At 31.2% G+C, this 21,107-nt stretch overlaps 1 protein-coding gene and 1 long non-coding RNA gene across 4 annotated transcripts in view; one reads left to right on the top strand and one right to left on the bottom strand.

Moving 5' to 3' along the window:
• Positions 1-722: 722 nt before the first annotated feature.
• Positions 723-21,107, bottom strand: part of LOC141544586 (ankyrin repeat domain-containing protein 26-like) — a 133,945-nt gene continuing 113,560 nt past the window's right edge. For all 3 annotated transcript variants that reach the window (XM_074270960.1, XM_074270958.1, XM_074270961.1), the window contains 6 exons: positions 20,558-20,696; positions 11,713-11,970; positions 10,652-10,752; positions 8,763-8,901; positions 1,809-1,851; positions 723-1,078 (listed from right to left, as the gene is read on the bottom strand). The gene's annotated coding sequence lies outside the window, so the exon portion shown is untranslated. The remainder of the gene's footprint in view (positions 1,079-1,808; positions 1,852-8,762; positions 8,902-10,651; positions 10,753-11,712; positions 11,971-20,557; positions 20,697-21,107) is intronic.
• Positions 1,129-21,107, top strand: part of LOC141544587 (uncharacterized) — a 76,694-nt gene continuing 56,715 nt past the window's right edge. The window contains exon 1 of the long non-coding RNA XR_012482666.1: positions 1,129-1,244. This is a non-coding gene — a long non-coding RNA (uncharacterized LOC141544587). The remainder of the gene's footprint in view (positions 1,245-21,107) is intronic.

Genomic DNA, 21,107 nt, shown 5'->3' with positions numbered 1-21,107 from the left:
GGCCATATAATATTTATAAAAATAGAATGTGAGTGGTCCAAAGGTTATGAATTGAGACAAATAAGGAGCCTTATTAAAAGAAAATGAATTTAGGGTTATTCAAGGGAGACTCTATAATCTGGATGAGACTTACCTCAGGCGCAGAAAATATATGTGCAGATATCAAGGGGTCAGTGTCCATGGACGATCCTTGCATGAAAATGCCACTTTGTGAACATTTCCTTTTTGAGTCCTTGCAGGGATTGGTCAAAAAAGGCTGTGACCCATGCATCACTATCCCACCAGAGGAGCTATCACTGTGGAAATTGAGAATATCCCATCTCCACACAAGAACCTAAGATCGAGCTCTGAGCAAAGGAAGTGACTCTGAGCAAAGGAAGGATCCACAGTTCTCTGTGATGAAGAGGATCTCAGCTCTTTCCCACCATCTGAGATTCATCCTCTTTCTAGGGCCAGATTTTTATAAGGCTAGATGTCTAGACATTCAAGAACAGCTATAATAGATATTGAATAATTCCACTGATTGACATGTGATAGTTGAGTGACATCATATGTCAGCAGGGTCGCAAGGTGGGTGAAGTAAGAAATATTCCACAAATGGACAGGCTTCTCCTTAGTGTAGGTGTGAGGAAATGGTACAAGTCATGAATTGGATGATCTAAGTGGTCATAAGATGATTACCTGTTGCTATTAAACCAGTGATTAATTCAGAGGTACAAGAATTTTGGGGGGGACTTTGCATTTAATTATTAACTCTGTCACACTGAGCTTGATCACTATGAGAAGGAAAAAGAATGGCGGAAGGATGCTAAATTTCTATAATTAAGCTAGTTAGATTGTGCAGGTCAAAGCTCTTGTGTCTTACATACAGAGCTTTGATATCAAATTGATGAATAGTGATGTTAGTAGAGTTCTCGATGTACTTTATTTTTTCCTTTTTTTAAAGTTCATTAATATTTTTTAAAATTTCTTGAGTAATGCTGAGTTGGTCTGGAAACTGGATCCCAATTCAGATTTGGCCTTCTACTGTATACTACTGGTGAAGCCCAGCGAGATGTAGATGGAAGCTCAGAAATATCTGTGGAAAAAAAAAGAAGAAGAAAAAGCAATTTATACATGTGTGTGTATGTGCATTTTTTGTATTGGCAGTAATGGTTCATCATATCAAGGAATTTTGGGTGCGAGAATCATGGAAATGGTCATTGGTCCAAGTGAGTCTTAAGAGTTTGCTGAGCATTTTGAAGGTAAGTGACTTGTTCATGGTTTTAAGGACTATATTTCATAGAGAGAACTTCAAGATTTTCTGGAAGTCATCTACCATACAGGATTGTTTGGAATTTCAAATCAGCTAATATATTCAAAATGCAAAGTTTAAGATCCTGAATAAATGTCCATTTCTATTATTGGAGCAACTCATCAGATTGTTCACCTAATATTATCATTTTACCTTCTGAAGTAGCAATCGGTACAGGAACTGCAATTAAAATTATGTTCATAGTAGTCTATTTGCTTGTGTTGTCTATCTGCTCATGCTTATGTTCGAGCTCTATTTCCTATTTATAATATTATTGCCTTCGGGCTCAAAATGAAATGAACTGTGACAATTATTTTATTTGCCTATCAGAAGAAATACAAACCACACTTTGATTTCACTATTACAACAACATCCTCCTCCTCCTCCTCCTCCTCCTCCTCCTCCTTCTTCTTCTTCCCATTGAAATAGCACTTTAGGGGGATTTTAAAGGTATATTCACAAATCAGATAGAGCATAAACGGTGACATTTTACTTATGAATCATTTGAACATACCATCATCACTTTTAGCTACAGAGTTTTCCATCGCCTGCTGAATCTGAAATAACATTAAAATAATATTTCAAAAAAATGAAGTAAATGAAGAATAAGGAACTACAGATAATCCAAACAACTCACAAAATTTGTTTTTATAAATTGCAGGTATCCAAAGAAATTATTAATAAATGTACACATTAATTAAGTTTGACTATTGGTCATTCATCAGAAAATATATAGCTATAAAATAGGGCTTAAATTTTTTCCACTCACAAATCCCTTTTTAATAAAGACTCATTTTTTATCTTACTCCAGATATATAGATATGTGAAACATATACAAATCAGATATTTACCCTTAACAAATTATAACTTTGTGACCCCCCACACTCAGAAATGAGGGCCCATATAGAAGGTGGGATCTAATAAAAGATGATACTATTATTAAGAGCATCAAGAGTTTATCACTATTAATTATATACCAAAAAATATGAACTTTGTTAGCATAGTAGTTATGTCTCAGGTTTGATATATATATATATGCCTTCTACTCTAGGCAAATATTACCCTTGTTATTATTACTATTATTTTTTTTTTTTGCTGAATATAACATTTTTCTTTAAAAAGAAAATCAACAATGAGCCTATACTTTAAAACAATTGTAAATATTAATACTTCACTAAGCTACAGACAGTCCACATATAAAATGTATATCAATTTACATGGAGCAAAACAGAAAATTAAATACTTGGAAAAAATTAAATATAAATATACACACATATGTACATCCATAACACATAGAAGGGGTGATGAAGAAAAGCCTAATTCACTTGACATGGCAGAAATATAAAGATTTTGTTTTGAATTTGAAGATATCTCCAATATATATGGAGTAAATTTGACCAAAGAGACTGGGTTGAGCATTTTGATCCTACCCTTTTGATAGGCTTGACTAGGTACTTGTTTTATGTGTCCTCTGACACCACAAGGGGGAATCCCAAAGTTTCTGTTTCCCTTTAAAGGCCGAATTCAAGAGAATGGCTCAGATATATACCAGCCACATCTGAAGCAATAATCAATGTGGCAACATCATAAATATCCAGGAAAAAGGAATTCATTACTTGTGAGATATGACTAATGTCCCAAATACGGTATCAGTGAGCACATTCATGCTCTCTGTAGAGGCCAAGTTTCAAAGTCAGAATAAGTATCTAACTCTAAATTTTCTTCTCTATAAGACCTTCTTTTTATACACACACACACACACACACACACACACACACACACACACACACACACACACGGGTATCATATTTACATACATGTATATGAATGTCTACCTATGCAAATATGTTCAGAGTCATTTGTGTACAGAGAGTGAGATTTGAATCCAAGTTTTCCTGCTTTTAAATGTAGCAACGATATATTCTTTCAAGGTGGAGCTAAGATGGCAAAATAAAAGCCAGAATTCAGCCAACTCATTCCCCAAATGCTCCAAATTACTTTAAAGAAGGAATCTAAACAAAGTTTAGAGCATCAGAACATCCCCAAAGACAGAGTAGAATATTTTCCAGCTGAAGACAACTTAGAAGAGCAGCAGAAAACATCTGTGACACCAGAATGGAAATTCTGTGCAGCCCTAAACCCAGCCCCAGCATCCACAAGGTGGGCCTTCTCAATCCACAGCACTACTGGTAGCTTCCAGATATCCCAGGACAAAAACACCAAAGAGGACTTAGACGTTCAGCAGAAAAGGGCTGGGGCTCCAGGGTGTAGGAGGCTAGTCACTGGGCCTGCCCTAGCCCTAGTCCTGGCCCTGACAACATCATCACAAGGTGGAAACAGCAGCAGTGCTGGGAGCTCCTGGACATCTCTGCCTGGGTACAACAGGAAGGACATGTTAGTTCACAGAAGAGTGTCTGTGCTACCAGGGGTGGGAGTAGGGCAAGTCGTCCCAGCATAGGTAGTGCTACTGTGACCCCAGTCGCAAACATGGTAACCACAGCATCAGCAAAATAGGACTCTGTTGCTTGAACGCACTAAATCTTACAGCTACAGTGGAGCAAGGACAGTCCAAAAAGCTCCAAGGCAGAAAAGAGTGTTTGTGGTCAGGTTCCTTGAAGAATCTCTGAAAACAGATGCACCAAATCCCTGAAAGTTGGGTCAGAGCACCCTCCACTCTGAAAACAGAACCCTACATTATCAAAGAGGTAAAAGCTGAGCAATAAGTAGCCTAGAGAAATGAGCAGAGAACATAAAAGCTTCTGACCACTGAAAGTTATAGTGGTGGTAAGGAAGATCAAAACACACTCAGAAAATAAAAACGTCAAAGCTCCTACATCCAAAGCCTCCGAGAAAAGTAAGAATTAGACTCAGGACATGGAAGAGCTGAAAAGCTTGAAAATTAAGTAAGAGACTTAGAGAAAAAATTAGGACATGAATTGAGAAAAATACCTAAAAAGGAAATACAAACGGCTAAGGAGGAAAAGAATGCCTTTAGCTTTTTAGCTCAATTGGCCAGTAGGGACAGAAGGTACAAAAACTCACAAAGGAAAAGAATTCCATATAAAAGAGAATTGCACAATGGAAGCTTATGACTTTATGATAAGTCAACATATAAAAACGCTTAAACAAGAAAAATAAAAAAAAATATGAAATATCTCATTGGAAAAACAACTAACCTGCAAACTAGATTCAGGAGAGATAATTTAAAAATTATTGGTCTACCTGAAAGTCATGACCAAAAATAGAGTCTGGATATCATCTTTCAAGAAAATTATTAAGGAAAACTGTCCTGATATTCTAGTACCCAAGAGTAAAACTGAAATTTAAAAATCCACTGATTACCTCCTGAAAGGAATTCCAAAATGAAAACTCTCTGGAATATTACAGCTAAATTACAGAATTCCAAAGCCAAGGTAAAAATACTTGCAAGCATCCAGAAAAAAACAATTCAAGGACAGGGGAATCACAGTTAGAATAACACACTATTTAGCAACTTCTACCTTTAAGGATTCTACCTTAAGAATATGATATTCTTGATAGCAATGGAGGGAGGATTATAACCAAAATTCACATTTCCAGAATAAGTAACTTATATTAATGTTTCAGAGCAAACAAACAAACAAAAACAAAATAATGGGGGAAAAAAGAAAATGAAAACAACTTGGAAAATAAATCTGGGTAAGGTGTTTTAAAAATTATTGGTGTACCTGAAAGTCATAATGGGAAAAAAAGAGCCTAGAAAAATTTCAAAAATACTACCAAGGAAAACTGTTAGGATATTCTAAAATGAGAAGGCAAAATAAAAATGGAAAGAAACCTCCTAAAACAGATCCCAAAATGAAAACTCCCAGGAATAATAAAAGAAATTTCAAAACTCCCAAATCAAGGAGAAAATATTGCAAGCATCCAGAAAGAAACAATTTATGTATAGTTGAGCCAAAGTCAGATTAATACAAGATTTAGCAGCATCTATATTAAAGGACTGGGGACTTGTAATATGATAATCTCCAGAGTAAAGCAGTTAGAAGAAAGAATTACCTATTCAGCAAAACTAATAATAAGAGGACTTTCAAGAATTCATGACAAAAAGGCTAGAGCTGAATAGAAGATTTGACTTTCAAATACAGGTTTCAGAAAAAGTCCAAGGGCATATTCAATCAAGTAAAATCATAAGAGACTTTGTAAGGTTATTATCTGGTTATTTTTCTACATGGGAAGTTGATTCAGACAGTTTGAAGGAGTTTCTATAGTTAAAGGGCAGAGATATGAGTTGAATATGAAGGGATAATATTTTGAAAACTAAAACTATAAGGAGAAGAGAGGAATACACTAGGGAAAAAGGGAAAGAGAGAGGTGAATGACATAAATTATCTGCCTGAAAAGAGGAAATTAAAAACCTGATTTTACAATGGAGAGGAAGAGAGGAAGAGAACTATCAGAATTGGTTCAAAGAAAAAATACCATACTCACTCAGGTATAGAAATCTATATTACAGGAAAGGAGGTAGGGAACAGGGTATGAGAAGGATGGAGAGTGATAGAAAGGAGGACATACTGAGGGAGGGGAGGTTAAAAGGCACAACCTTTTAAGGAGGGACAGGGTGATAAGAGAGAGAACAGAATAAACCTAGTGGGGAATAAAATTAGCAATTGTAATTGTGCAACGAATTTTGAGGCAAGTTTATCTGATGAAAGCTTCACTTCTCAAATGTAAGAGTTATAGCCAAATTAAAAAAAAAATAGGAGCCATATTCCTATCTGATAAATCATAAAGATATGAACATTTTTCAGATGAACTAATCAAGCTATTTATAGTCATATAAAATTTTTCTAACAGTAGATCGGAGAAATTAGACATAAACAACTCTGAGGTACAGTCTTTTAAATTGGCTAATGGGGCAGAAAAGGAAAATGACAAATATTGGAATGAATGTGTGCGGGGGAAGGAGATATTTATGCATTGTTAATGGAATTGTGAGCTTATTCAAACATTCTGTAAAGCAAACTGGAAGTATGTTCTAAGGTTCCTAAAAATCTTATTTACCTTTTGACCTATACCAATATATGGCATGTCTCCTAAATAGAATTATTTTTAAGAAGGGAAAGGAGGCCTATATATTCAAAAATGTTTTATAGCAGTTCATTTTTCAGGACAAAGAATTAGAAATGAAGGGGATGCTCTTCAATTGGGAATGACAGAATACATCATGCTACATATCACTGTTGAAATAATAATTTTATAAGAACATTATATATATATATATATATATATATATATATATATATATATATATATATATATATAAAATAACCTATTAGTAGGATGTTTTCAGTGAGATAAGTTCTCTGTGAGATTATGCAAAGTGAAATGTCCTGTGTATAAAGTAGTAGCAAGTTCTCATCAATGCAATGATTGTGCAGGACTTATGATGAAAAATGTTATTCACATCCAGAGAAAGAATTGATTGTGTCATAATACAGATTGAAGCATAAATTTTTATTTTCTTTTTTTTTTTTTTTGAGAGGGGAGGGAGAAGATCTGTTTTCTATTGTAGCAACATGACTTTGATAGAAGGTTTTTGCATCACTTCACATGTAGTTTCACTGTGGGGGGCGCTAAGGAAGGGTTATAGTAAGGAGAGAGGAAGGGGGAGAATCTGGAACTCCCAATTATATACATAAATGTAAAGATGACTGACCTGTAATTTTAAAAATATTAAATTTGAAATGGGAAAAATGAGATATATATTACATAAAACCTTAATGTTGTAGATGAAAATATTATAACCAGAAAAATTAAGTATAATAATCAATGAAAACAAAAGGACATTCAAAACACTATTTTAATTTCAGAATTTTATCTCAAGGAAACCTGGACTTAATAGAAAATTTAACATATAAGAACAATATGAAAAATGAATTTGTGTGTCTCTTATACACGTACAATATGTGTATGTATGTGTGTGTGTGTTATTCTTTCTTGGTATATACACATCAGAAAGGGTACAATATCCTTCAAAATCTCTAAAGAAAATAAGATTGGAAGGAATAGGATAAGGTGGGGTACAGTAGTGTGGGTAATTGAACGGCACTGGGGTAAGGTGTGTAGATTAATATGAATGGGATAAAGAGGAAAGTATGGGATTGGGGGAAAAGATAAAAAAACATATCCATGGTGGTTGGGTAGAGGAGGGGACAGCTGGTAAAGCCTAAGTCAAAAAGAAGAATAAGCAGGGATGGGAAAAATAAGCAATAAATACTAATATAATACCAATGTCCTAAGTAAAATTTATTAGGAAAAAATATAGAAGTAATAATCCCCAAATTCCGATAAAGTCAAAGATTTAATCAAGAAACAAATCTACATTGTTTTTCAGTCATAATAATCTTTTAGAAGTATGTGTAAATATGTATATGTGCATGTACTTATATATTTTGTATACATGAATATGTATGTATATAGGTATATATGTACATTATATTCATATATATCAGTAAATATATATATATATATACATATATATATATATATATGATATATGTGTGTATATGTGTACACACACATATATGTATATCTGCAAGCCTCCCTGGAGACATGAGGAAAAGAGTGAAAAGTACCAAGAAAAAAAAAAAAAAAAACATAGCAGAGAACAAAAGTAAACCTAGAAGAAATAAAAGAAAAAATGGACTGTTAGGAATATAATGCCTTCTATTATTAAATATGTTTTCTTGAAATTGAAATTTATTCCTGCATATTTTGAATCCTTCACAATGTTTTACTTGGCACATGAAAAGATTCTGCTTTATTTTATTTTACTTGTTTTTATTTTCTTATTTTATGTTTATGTTTTAAGTGACTATATATATATATAATACATATATATATATATATATGTATATATATATATATATGTATGTATAGGAAAGAAAACTATTTTAAGATGCTAAATTATTGAACCCATTGAAAAAGAAAAAATATGTTAAATTGGTTTTCCCAATTCCATTCATCCTAATCCTTTAATTATGGAAACTACAGGATTTTTCTTCCCATCAGCTTTGTGTCATTAGAATAAAAAATGATTACAAAAAAAAAAAAAAAGGCACTAATATGAGGTTACTTTAAAAACAATTAGATTTTGACTAAAGTGTTCCAGGTTACAAAGAGAGAGTCAAAGAGAAGATTAAGCCATGTTGGCTACACACCTTTTCACCATTGAATTATCATTAATTTAAAGGAATGATACTTGTGGATTAAAACAAAACAAAACAAACAAACAAAAAAAACAACTTTAATACACAGCCTTTAAACTTTAAAGAACACAAAACTTTAAAAATATCGACATTTTTTATTTATTATTAGGCAAAAAAAATCTTTTTTTTTGAAAAATAAATCCCAAAAATAAATAAGCATGAAATTTTACATTATAACTTTAGGATAAAGAACAAGAAGGTGGGAAAAAATGACTAACCTTTGAAAAGCAGTCTTCAGTAGAACTTTCTGAAGACTCTGTATTTTCAGGAAAATATATTGATCTTCTTCTAGGAAGTACCAAAGAAGTATCAACAAATTCATTATTCATTGGCTCCAGAAAGGGACCTCTAGTAAATCTGTTGAGTAAAATTTTACTTTTAAAACTTTAGGTTTACTTTTGTTCTCAGCTATGCATTTTTTTTTTTTTGTATTTTTCACTCCTCTCCTCATGTCTCCAGGGAGGATTGTAGATATACATATATGTGTGTGTACACACACACACACACACACACACACACACACATACAAACATATATATATATGTTTATATATATGTGTGTATATATATATAGTGATATATATGTATATAATGAACATATATACCTATATACATATACATACATATTCATGTATACAAAATATATATGTATATGCACATATACATATTTACACATACTTCTAAAACATTAATATGACTGAAAAACAATGTAGATTTGTTTCTTGATTAAATCTTTGACTTTGTCGGAATTTGGGAATGATTGCTTCTATATTTTATCCTAACAAATTTTACTTTGGATATTGGCATTATATTAGTATTTTAGTTTTTCATTGATTAGTCTGCCATAAGTAGCCTCTCTTTGGTTCTGTGAACATTTTACAGCACATAAATGGCTATTAATTTTCTTAATGGTTGGGTTTTTTTTTAATACTGTCATAATTGTGATTTTTTTCTTAAAAAGTTTCTTGACTCAGAAAACAATGAAATTATATGTTATACATTTTTTTACATAATTGAATTATTTCTATTAAGGTCTTTTTCTAGCAAATGAATGGTATAAAGAAACTGAGTGAAGAAAAAGTTGTTTGTTTTGTTTTTGTTTTTGTTTTTTGTTTTGTTTTTGTTTGTTTTTATCCAAAATGGCCTGGGGAAACTGAAAACAAAACAAAACAAAATTAAAAACAGAAACACAAAAGATACTTGCAAATGCTGCATTCCTTATTTATCTGATTTTAAAGAAGCCATTAAAATCACTTTATTCTATAAATTCAAATGGAAATTACTAGGTCTTAAAGAAATCAGGTAGGATCCAAATCACTCTGGGCTAAAAAACAAAATGGATAGAGAACATAAAACCAAAGCAATTTAACATTTTCAGCAAGATATATACCAAGGAAGTTTTACCCATCCCCTGTTCTTTAACCCATTATATCTTTTGGCTATACAATACTCTGGTGTAAACCCCTATGAGATCCTACACTTCTCATTTTCATTATCTGATGAAGAGTAGTAATAATATCTCATATATTGCTATGATCCTGTTAATACATTTCCCACAACACTTTAAAATGTTTACTCTTGTCATTTGCTGAAAACATAGTAATGTTTTTCTGATTTAAAATTTTTAACTATCCTGGAAGGACTAATCTGTCTCAAATACTGAAAAGAAACAATAGGATATATAAATGAGACACAATTAAAAATTAGTTATTTTTATTGGATCATTTCATTGGATTGAGGACTAAAAAGGCATCTTAAAACCCCAGTTTTAAACATGCTCATTTTAAAGACAAAGAAACTAAGGCACCAGGAGGTTCAGTGATTTGTCCAAAATCATACAGTTGCAAGCATCAGAGGTAAGATCTGAATCCAGGTCCTCTGACTGTAGCCAGGGGATCATCTTTCCATTGTATTCCTTTCAAACTAGTTGACATTAAAAAATAAATACATAAATAAAATATTTATATAAGTATAATCTCCCAGTTAACCCACATTTTCCATTGAGGTCATAGATATGATCATTAATGTTTTGTTATATTCCAAATGGAAATCTTCAAAAGCAATGTAAATTTATATGCTTTTTTCTTCCTGTCTGTGTTTAGGTGTACCTGTGTTCTTGAGAAAAGAATTTTCTGTATCTCTCTAGCTCTGCCTTCAACTCTTGATTTCCAGTGTTGCTTTTGCAAAATTTAGCTTTCAGTTGTTGAATCTAAACCAAATGGAAAACAAAGAATAAAGTTCACAAAAATGCTTGACTCTATCTTGAAAATTCTAAGACTTTGTTGTCATATTCTATTAGCTTTCATTTTAATTTCAGACAGTGATTCAGAGGGCACTACTAAATTGCAAAACATAGATTCTAACTTTGAAATGAGTCATGATCAAGATCAGCTGAATTGCATTTGAATTGGAAAAAGACAAAAAACAACAAAAACAACTCAATTTCTACTAGATGTTAATTCACTAATTCTTATCCTTGAGTTTTATCTCTTTAGATTATTATAAACATATGAAATACAATTTTGAAAAAAAAATTACCTCCAGATGCTTTTAAAATGTTTTCCTCCAATTAAAATTTTCATTGAAAAACAGACAAAAACTAAAAGAACTCACTTTTTGAATATTGCACCAATTATATAAAAAAAAACAATTTGATAGTATATATGGTTATTTTTGCTTATGATTTCAAAGATGTAAAATAGGTACCTTGAGTGGTAAATAGAACTAGATTTGAGAAAGAGAGTTGTAAAATGAATGATTATATGAAACTTTAAAATAACAATTTGGTTCATTACATGGAAAAACCACTGCTGGACATCCATCATGATACTTAAAAGTAAGCTAAGTGCATTATAGTTGCCTTAACTATGGTCATAAAACTATCTGGGAAACAAAGTATTCTAAATAGATAATTTAACATTTTTTCTGACAAGGGAAGAAAATAATGTATTTTCAGAATTCACATCAGTGGGCAATAATTTCTTTTCTTCTTTCTGTTTTTTTTTTTTTTTTTTTTTTTTTTTTTAAGGTGATACCAAGCTTAAGGAGACTAAAAGGTAGAGGGAAAAATTCTAAAGAAAAAGATTCTGAATTTATAATAGGGGGGAAAATGATAAATCTGCATTTACATGGAAATATTTTAAAATATAAAAGTGATAAATTAAATAACCTTTAATAATGGATTGATTTTTTTTAGTTTTCCTTTAGTCTCTTCCTTCACTTGTTTTTTAACATTTGGTCCATATTGTTCTACTTGACTGTAGTTATGTATTTCTAATTGACACTTAAGACGCAGCATGTCAAATTTCTGTTTCAAGGTTTCCACTGTTTCTTCTTGAAGACATCTATTTATAGATTCCATATGCCTATTTGTGGAAGATACAGTTCTTGAAGCATCGAATTGTTGCTGAAGTTCTTCATCATGTTTCTATAAGGTATCAGTTTAGCAAAGTATAGAAGTAAATATCTTTTGACTTAAATAATCATTTAAAATTAAGATTAAATTAGTCTTAATTGTAAGCTTTAAGAAAGTGTTTCTTTATCCTTATCTTATAGCTATAAAATATTTTCCTAAAGCGATTATTAAAGCAAATTAAGAAATTCAAAACAAAGGTAAGATTGAAAGAAGAAACCACAAAATTACTTTACTAGCTTCTATATAAAGTTGAAATAATCCACATTTATTACTTTATTCTATAGTTTCTTCTGGGTTCTTTCTTTTGTTATAACTCTTTTCTCTCCACCTCTTAATACAGTGAGTAGATACCAAGCCAATTCACATAAGATGGATATCAACAAAACCTTCTTAAATTATGTTAGGCTTAAAGCAAAGATAGATATTAAAAGGATTTGCAAAGAAATATGATTCCTTTTTTATCACTCTAACAAGACTGATTCTAAGGGTCAGAGTTGATTAGAAAAAAGAAAATCAATCTAAACTAATTAGAATGTCAAGGAGAGATGTGCAATTGCAGTACCAGAAAAAATAGTATGTTTCTCATCTGCAAAACTCTGGTATCAGTGCCCAAGGAATATACAACATCAACAGGCGCCTCTTAATATTCCTCAAGTGGCACAACAATCTAAACCAATAAACTAAGCAGGATAGCTACCTGTTTTCCTTCAGCCCCAGGGACTAGAGGACTGAGTGAAATATATGATACAAAAAAAAAAAATATGACATTACTGAGTTCTAAAGAGGCCAAATTCTATGCATATTAAGACGCCAATTCTGTTCGATAAATATTGATGAAAACTGCAAGACACCAAATGATTGACAGTAAAATAAAATGTTTCTAGTCACTTGTCATTATTTGAAAAAAATGATGGGGTAAGTGTAGCAACTCCCAATTTTACCTACGAAATCTAAGATACATGTGAAAAATTCATAAGGACATTCTCTTTGCCAAAAGGTATCTTTATTTATGAGAAGAATTTACAGATACAATGAAGACCTAAAATAGGTAGCAGGAGGGGTTAAACATAAATAGATTCGGGAGAGCAATAGAGTTAGCAAAAAATTAGTATTTGAAAGAAACCATTAAAGAAATATTCTAGGAGCCATCAGTAGACCATTGAATGGCAGGCTAAATCCATAGAGGAATTTAGAAGTCTAACCAGAGTCAGCTATATTAAGGAGAAAGATCATTAAATGGAAGTTGCAAAGGGGGAGGGAGAGCCTATCTCCTAGCTGGCTTACTCCTAAAAAGGACTTAGCAGAAATCTTCATAAGTCTTGAGGGCCATGGAATGTTAAGGTATAAGACCCTTTTCTCCATGGAGTACTTTGGGAATCTAGTCTGGCTCAGCTTCTCTATCCCTCCTGCTGGTGGCAGGCCTTCTGAGAAGTCAGGAGACATGTCTAACCTTGCTGATTACTAGTATCAAGAATCTTTGGAGGAAGGCACAATTACAGACTTCTAAGAAATGTGTCTGGAGGACATCAGCCAGACATTCTATTATCTGTTACCTGCTATCTGAATACTTTTGTACATGATGCCTTGATTATTGTTCCAATTTAGATGTAGCAAGAATCTCACTGAATACTTAGGCATTTGTACCCCAATAGGCAAACTTTAGGTATATTAACCCTGATGTAATCCTGAATAGATTAAACTCTGCTGAGTCCCGCCTATCCCCTCCTTGTTTATGAATCAGGACAGGGGGCTGACACCTGTAGCTCTCCTATGAGCAGATCTGAACAATAAGCACACCTTTCAGAGAGTAAATATAAACTTGGGTTTTCTCAGGGGAGGAGGACAAGTAATACAGAAGAGTTGGGAAGATAAAAGTTATATATTGAGATATTGGGACTGTTAAAGATATTCTGAGAAAACATGATTCCCATCAGGGCTTTATCAAACTGTCTGGGAGTTTCCATCATAGGTATCTTAATGATACCAATTAAAACAGTCTGGGCCCATCAAACCTGCCTTAACTATCATAAACAAGACAGTCTGAGAATCTAAGAACCTAAGTTGAGCATTTTACGATTTCCTGAGAAGGAAAGAGTTTCAGAAATCACATGGGTAGCATCACTTCTATTTAACACTTGCATAGCACCACTTTGCAAATGTTAGCTCATTTAAGCACTTCTATTTTTCAAAAGCTCTTCAAATCATTCCCCCAATTTTTGGTGATGTAAAATATCAGAGTTGGGGAAATGTTTCAATATTATCAAAATCTAACATCTTAAAAAAAAAACAAAAAAAGAAAAACATCTCTCCATGTATTCATTTATTTGTTATTCTTTCAGCAGGAGGAAAATCTTTCCTTCCCTAAAATAGAAAAGCAATATATGCAGAATACTATACTGGAAAGATTATAAACCATTTACTGGTGGAGTGAAATGAAAATCTTCCAAGTATGTCAGCCCTTTCTCTCAAACAAATTAAAATCCTGTTTTCCTACAATAAGTCAGTAACTCTAAAATCTATTTAAAGTAATGAAGGTTATTACTCTTAGTAGTAATCACCCTGAAATCAAACTGTTTCTTTATTGGTTCTATATTTTTTTAAATCTCTTAAAGCAATGCTCTTTTCAAATTTTGGGGGAGCATTCTGGGAAGATGGCAAAGCAAGATGGTCAATTTCAAGGCCTAATTTACCCCACAAATAAGACAAATCTTTGCCTCAGAGCAAAAATAAACATGAAAAACCAAGCTGACTTGGGGGCAGAACAGAATTCCTCTCTTGATACAACAGGACAAGATCTAAAGGAAGATTTTGGGCCAGGATTAACATATCAGAAGTGCAACCATCTCAAAGCTAAATACTCAGGAACATCCAGTGGGGATCCCTCAGGCTAGCAGCTTGTGTAGCTAATGTCTCTGCTGGAACTATGGTCACTTTCACCTGCCCCACTGTTTTGACCTGCCCAAATGTGGGACTGTATTGACTCCTCTTGTGGAGTGGGGGTTGGATTTCAGGAGTGATCCTCGAATGTTTAGGAATACAAGGCCCAGCTGTGCTGCTGAGATGCAGCCCTGGGCGAGAAGGAACCAACATCTGGTGAGTGCAGAAGAAGGTGGGTAGGGGCACTGCTGACTGTAGGCACTTGCAGGAGGGTGGAGTTCTTGATTTTAGGTTCCTGGTCAGAGTGGAGAGCTGAAGGGAAGCTTGAGGCACTATCCCCCACCCAGTGATTGGAGGTACTTAAATTAATACCTTCTATTTAAATATGTCTTATTAAAAAAAAAAAGACAAGAAGAAGTGGCAAAGAAGAAAAAAAAAAAACACCATTGAAATATATTATGTGAATAGGGAAGACCGGAATTCACTTTCAAAAGATGATCCTTTAGCATAAATAGTTTCAGACCCCAAAAATAATGTGAAATGGCTCCCTGCCTAAAGAGAATTTATGGAGGAACTCAAAAAAAGAATTCAAATCTTAAATGACAGGCCTTGAGGAAAAACTATAGAAAAACAAATGAAAACCATCCAAGAAAAACAAGATTACCAAAAACAGTTAACCAATTAGAAAAGGAGGTACAGTGTCTCAAAGATTAAAATAATTTTGTGAAATTAGAATTGGGCAAGAGGAAGCCCTTGAAGCTATGAGGGACCAAGAAAAAGTGAAACAATATAAAGTATGAGATAATAGAACAAAATGGGAAATATAAGAAAAAGAACAGATCTGGAGAAAAGATTAAAAAGTGAAAATATAAAAATAATTGGACTGCCAGTAACTTCTGATCAAAAAGAGAAACTTGACACAATATAAATCCCCAGTAAAGAATACTAGAAAATTTTTTTGGAGTGATGCAAACAGGAGGGGAAAGTAGAAATAGAAAAAATCCACTGATCACCACCTAAAGAAATCCTTTGTGGAAAACACATAGGAATATAATTGCCAGATTTCAAAACCCCCAAATCAAAGAGCAAATGTTACAAGAAGCAAAATATATATATATATATATATATATATATATATATATATATATATATATATATATATATATATATATATATATATTTCAATACACTGCAGGGACAATTAGAATTGTACAAGAATTATCAATAGGTACAATAAAAGACCACAGGTACTAGAAACATATCTACAGAAAACCAAAAATATCACATCCAGCAAATTTGTTTACAATTTTCAATTTTAAAAATGAAATTGAAGGAACTTGCAAATTTTCAGAACTTTTTTATCAATCACACCTGAACTTAACATAAAATTTAAAATCAAAGAGCCAATATCAAAGAGTAATTTTAAGGAACTTGACATAGACAAAGTGTTTAAACATGAACAATTTGCTTAGGTTTTTTTACATGGACAATGTATACTTTAGGATTAAGATTTCCATCAGCAATAGGGTAGCTCAAAAGAAAGACTGGCAGAGTAAAGCTTAAAAGAGTAACCATATTATACAAATTAGATGCCCAAGGTGGCATTAGGGGGATCAGGGTTCATAGTTATTAAGATCTATTCACCTAGGGAATGGATTCAATTGTCAACACTACATATATACCATGAAGGATATTGTACCTTCTAAAATCCATAAGAAAATAAACAGAGAGGAGTAGGCAGATGGGGAAGCAAAACTCCATGAAGAATACAAAAAAGGAATCCAAAAGGCAACTTACGGAGCAGAATTTAATGAAGGAATCGGCAGTGATGGGAAAGATATGTGTGTATGCAGGGTATATTTGTGGGGAGATTTATATGTATATATATATATATATATATATATATATATATATATATATATATATATATATATATATATACATACATATATATATATATACATATATATATACATATATATATACATATATGTATATATATGTATATATATATGTATATATATATATATGTATATATATATATATATATATATATGTATATATATATATATATATATATATGTTTATAGACATATGTATGTAAATATATCATTTCTTAACTATAGCTTGCTTGTTGTCAGGAGAGGGATTAAATGGAGATAAGTGCTTGTGTCTTTTAGTGTGTATTATTTTTATAAAAAGATCTATATATGTACATAAATATACATCTACATCTATATGTATATCTATATCTATCTATATTTCTATATATAATATAGAAATATATATATTCTTATCTGATAAATCATAAAGATTTGAACAGCTTTCAGATGAACTAGTCAAGATATTTGTAGTCATATGAAAAATTTCTCACTGTAGATTGGAAAAATTAAACATGAACAATTCTGAGGAATGATCTTTTAAATTGGCTAATGGTCCAGAAAAGGAAAATGACAAATGCTGGAATCAATGTGGAGGGGAAAGGTGATATTAATGCATTGTTAATGGAATTGTGAGCTGATTCACACATTCTGTAGAGCAAATTGGAACTATCCTCAAAAGATCCTAAAAATCATATTTAACTTTTGCCCTATACCAATACATGGCATGTCTCCTAAATAGAATTTTTTTTAAGTAGGGAAAGAGCCTATATGTTCAAAAAATGTTATAGCAGTTCATTTTTGTGGACAAAGAATTAAAAGTTGAGGGGATGGTCTTCAACTAGCAATGAGAGAATATATCATGTTAGGTGATTATGTTGAATAATACTTTTATAAGAACATCGTGTAATATATATATATATATATATATATATATATATATATATATACACACACACACATATATAAATGTTTATAAAACAACCTATTAGTAGGGTGTATTCAGTGAGATAAGTTTTCTGTAGATTGTGCAAAGTGAAATGTCCTGTGTACAAAGCAGTAGCAATGTTCTCATCAATACAATGATTGTGAAGGACTTATGATGAAAAATGTTATTCACACCAGAGATAGAATTGATTGTGTCATAATACAGATTGAAGCATACGTTTTTATTTTCTTTTTCTTAAGAGGGGAGGGAGGAGATCTGTTTTCTATTGTAGCAACATGACTTTGATGGAAGCATTTTTCATCACTTCACATGTAGCTTCTCTGTGGGGGCGCTAAGGAATGGTTATGATGGGGAGAGAGGAAGGGGAGAATCTGGAACTCCTGATTCTAAATATAAATGTAAAAATGACTGAATAAAGGAAAATATTGAATTTAAAATGGGAAAACTGTGATAATTATTGCATTAAACCCTAATATTGTAGATGAAAATATTGTACCCAGAAATATTAAATATAATATTGAATGAAATAAAAAGGACATTCAATAAACTCTATTATTTTCATGATTTTACCTCAAACAAACCTGAACTGAATAGAAAAATTTACATAGAAGAACCAAAATGAAAAATTAATATCTGTTTTATACAGACACAGATATATGGATATATGTATAGGTAGTATATGTATTTCTCTCTGTGTGTGTGTGTGAGCACATGTGTGTTTATGGGGTTGTTCATGTGTGTGCATGCTACTCCTTTCTTGGCATATATACAAGAAGAAGGGGCTAACACCTTAAAAATCCTTAGAAATTAAGGGGCAAGGAATAGGATAAGGTGGGGTACACACCTGTGTTTAATTAAATGGCATTGTTATTAAATGAAAACAAAAGGACATTCAAAACACTATATTAATTTCAGAATTTTGTCTCAAGCAAACCTGAATTTAATAGAAAATTTAACATATAAGAACAATATGAAAAATGAATTTATCTGTCTCTTATACACATACATTATGTGTATGTATGTGTGTGTTATTCTTTCTTGGTATATACACAAAAGAAAGGGTACAATATCCTTCAAAATCTATAAAGAAAATAAGATGGGAAGTAATAAGATAAGGTGGGGTACAGTAGTGTGTGTAATTGAATGGCAATGGGGTAAGGTGTGCAGATTAATACGAATGGGATAAAGAGGAAAGTATGGGATTAGGGGAAAAGATAAAAATGATATCTATGGTGGTTGGGTAGGGGAGGGGACAGCTGCTAAAGCCTAAGTCAAAAAGAAGAATAAGCAGGGATGGGGAAAAGAAGCCATAAATACTAATATAATAGCAATGTCCGAAGTAAAATTTAATAGGAAAAAATATAGAAGTAATAATCCCCAAATTCCGACAAGTCAAAGATTTAATCAAGAAACAAATCTACATTGTTTTTCAGTCATAATAATGTTTTAGAAGTATGTGTAAATATGTATAGGTGCATGGATATATATATATATATTTTGTATACATGAATATGTATGTAGGTATATATATATATATATATATATATATATATATATATATATATATATATATATATATATATATATATATATATATATATATATATATATATATATATATATATATATATATATATATATATATATATATATATATATATATATATATATATATATATATATATATATACACACATGTATGTGTGTACATATATATACATATATACATGTATGTGTGTACATATATACATATGTACATGTATGTGTGTATATATATGTATATATATATGTATATATATATACATATATATATACATATACATATATATATATATATATATATATATATATATATATATATATATATATATACACATATATATGTGTGTACACACACATAGATGTATATCTGCAAGCCTCCCTGGAGATATGAAGAGAGGAGTGAAAAATACAAAAAAAAAAGAAAAATACACAGCAGAGAACAAAAGTAAACCCAAGAGAAATAAAAGAAAAAATGGACTGTTAGGAATATAATGCCTTCTATTATTAAATATGTTTTCTTGAACTAGAAATTTATTCTTACATATTTTGAATCCTTCACAATGTTTTACTTGGCACATGAAAAGATTTTGCTTTGCTTTGTTTTACTTGTTTTTATTTTCTTATTTTATGTTTATGTTTCAAATGAATATATATATATATATATATATATATATATATGAAAGAAAATTATTTTAAGATGCTAAATTATTGAACCCTTTGAAAAAGAAAAAATGTTAAATTGGTTTTCCCAATTCCATGAAAGAAAATTATTTTAAGATGCTAAATTATTGAACCCTTTGAAAAAGAAAAAATGTTAAATTGGTTTTCCCAATTCCATGAAAGAAAATTATTTTAAGATGCTAAATTATTGAACCCTTTGAAAAAGAAAAAATATGTTAAATTGGTTTTCCCAATTCCATTCATCCTAATCCTTTAATTGTGAAAACTACAGGATTTTTCTTCCCATCACCTTTGTGTCATTAGAATAAAAAATAATTTCAAAAAAAAAAAAAGCATAAATATGGAGATTATTTTTAAAACAATCAGATTTTGACTAAAGTGTTCCAGGTTACAAAGAGTCAAAAAGAAGATTACTAAACACCTTTTCACCATTAAATTATCATTAACTTAAAGGACTGATACTTGTGGATTTAAAAAAAAAATACAGCTTTAAAACACAGCCTTTAATCTTTTAAAAACACAAAACTTTAAAACCATTATCGAAATTTTTTTTATTATTTGGCAAAAAAAATCATCTTTTTTGAAAAATAAATCCCCCAAATAAATAAGCATGAAATTTTACATTGTCACTTTAGGATAAAGAACAAGAAGGGGGGGAAAAATCACTAACCATTCGAAAGAAGTCTTCAGTAGAACTTTCTGAAGACTCTGTATTTTCAGTAAAATATATTGATCTTCTTCTAGGAAGTACCACAGAAGTATCAACAAATTCATTATTCATTGGCTCCAGAAAGGGACGTGTAGTAAATCTGTTGAGTAAAATTTTATTCTTTAGTTTTTCATTCATTAGTCTGCAATAAGTAGCCTCTCATTACTTCTGTGAACATTTTACAACACATAAATGGGTAGTAATTTTCTTAATGTTTGGATTTTTTTTAAATACTGTCATAATTGTGATTTTTCCTTAAAAAGTTTCTTGACTCTGAAAACAATGAGATTATGTTATAAAAGTTTTTTATAATTATATGTTATAAAAGTTTTTTTTACATAATTGAATTATTTCTAGTTGACTAGTCTTCTAGTTGACATTAATATATGTATATGTATTTATATATATTTATATATGTATAATCACCCAGTTAACCCACATTTTCCATTGAGGTCATAGATATGATCCTTAATGCTTTGTTATATTCCAAATGGAAATCTTCAAAAGCAAT

The sequence above is a fragment of the Sminthopsis crassicaudata genome, chromosome 5 (genome assembly GCF_048593235.1).
Source record: "Sminthopsis crassicaudata isolate SCR6 chromosome 5, ASM4859323v1, whole genome shotgun sequence".
Lineage (NCBI taxonomy): Eukaryota > Metazoa > Chordata > Mammalia > Dasyuromorphia > Dasyuridae > Sminthopsis > Sminthopsis crassicaudata.
Note: the sequence above shows the minus strand (reverse complement) of the source record. Positions and strands in the feature narration are given on the sequence as shown.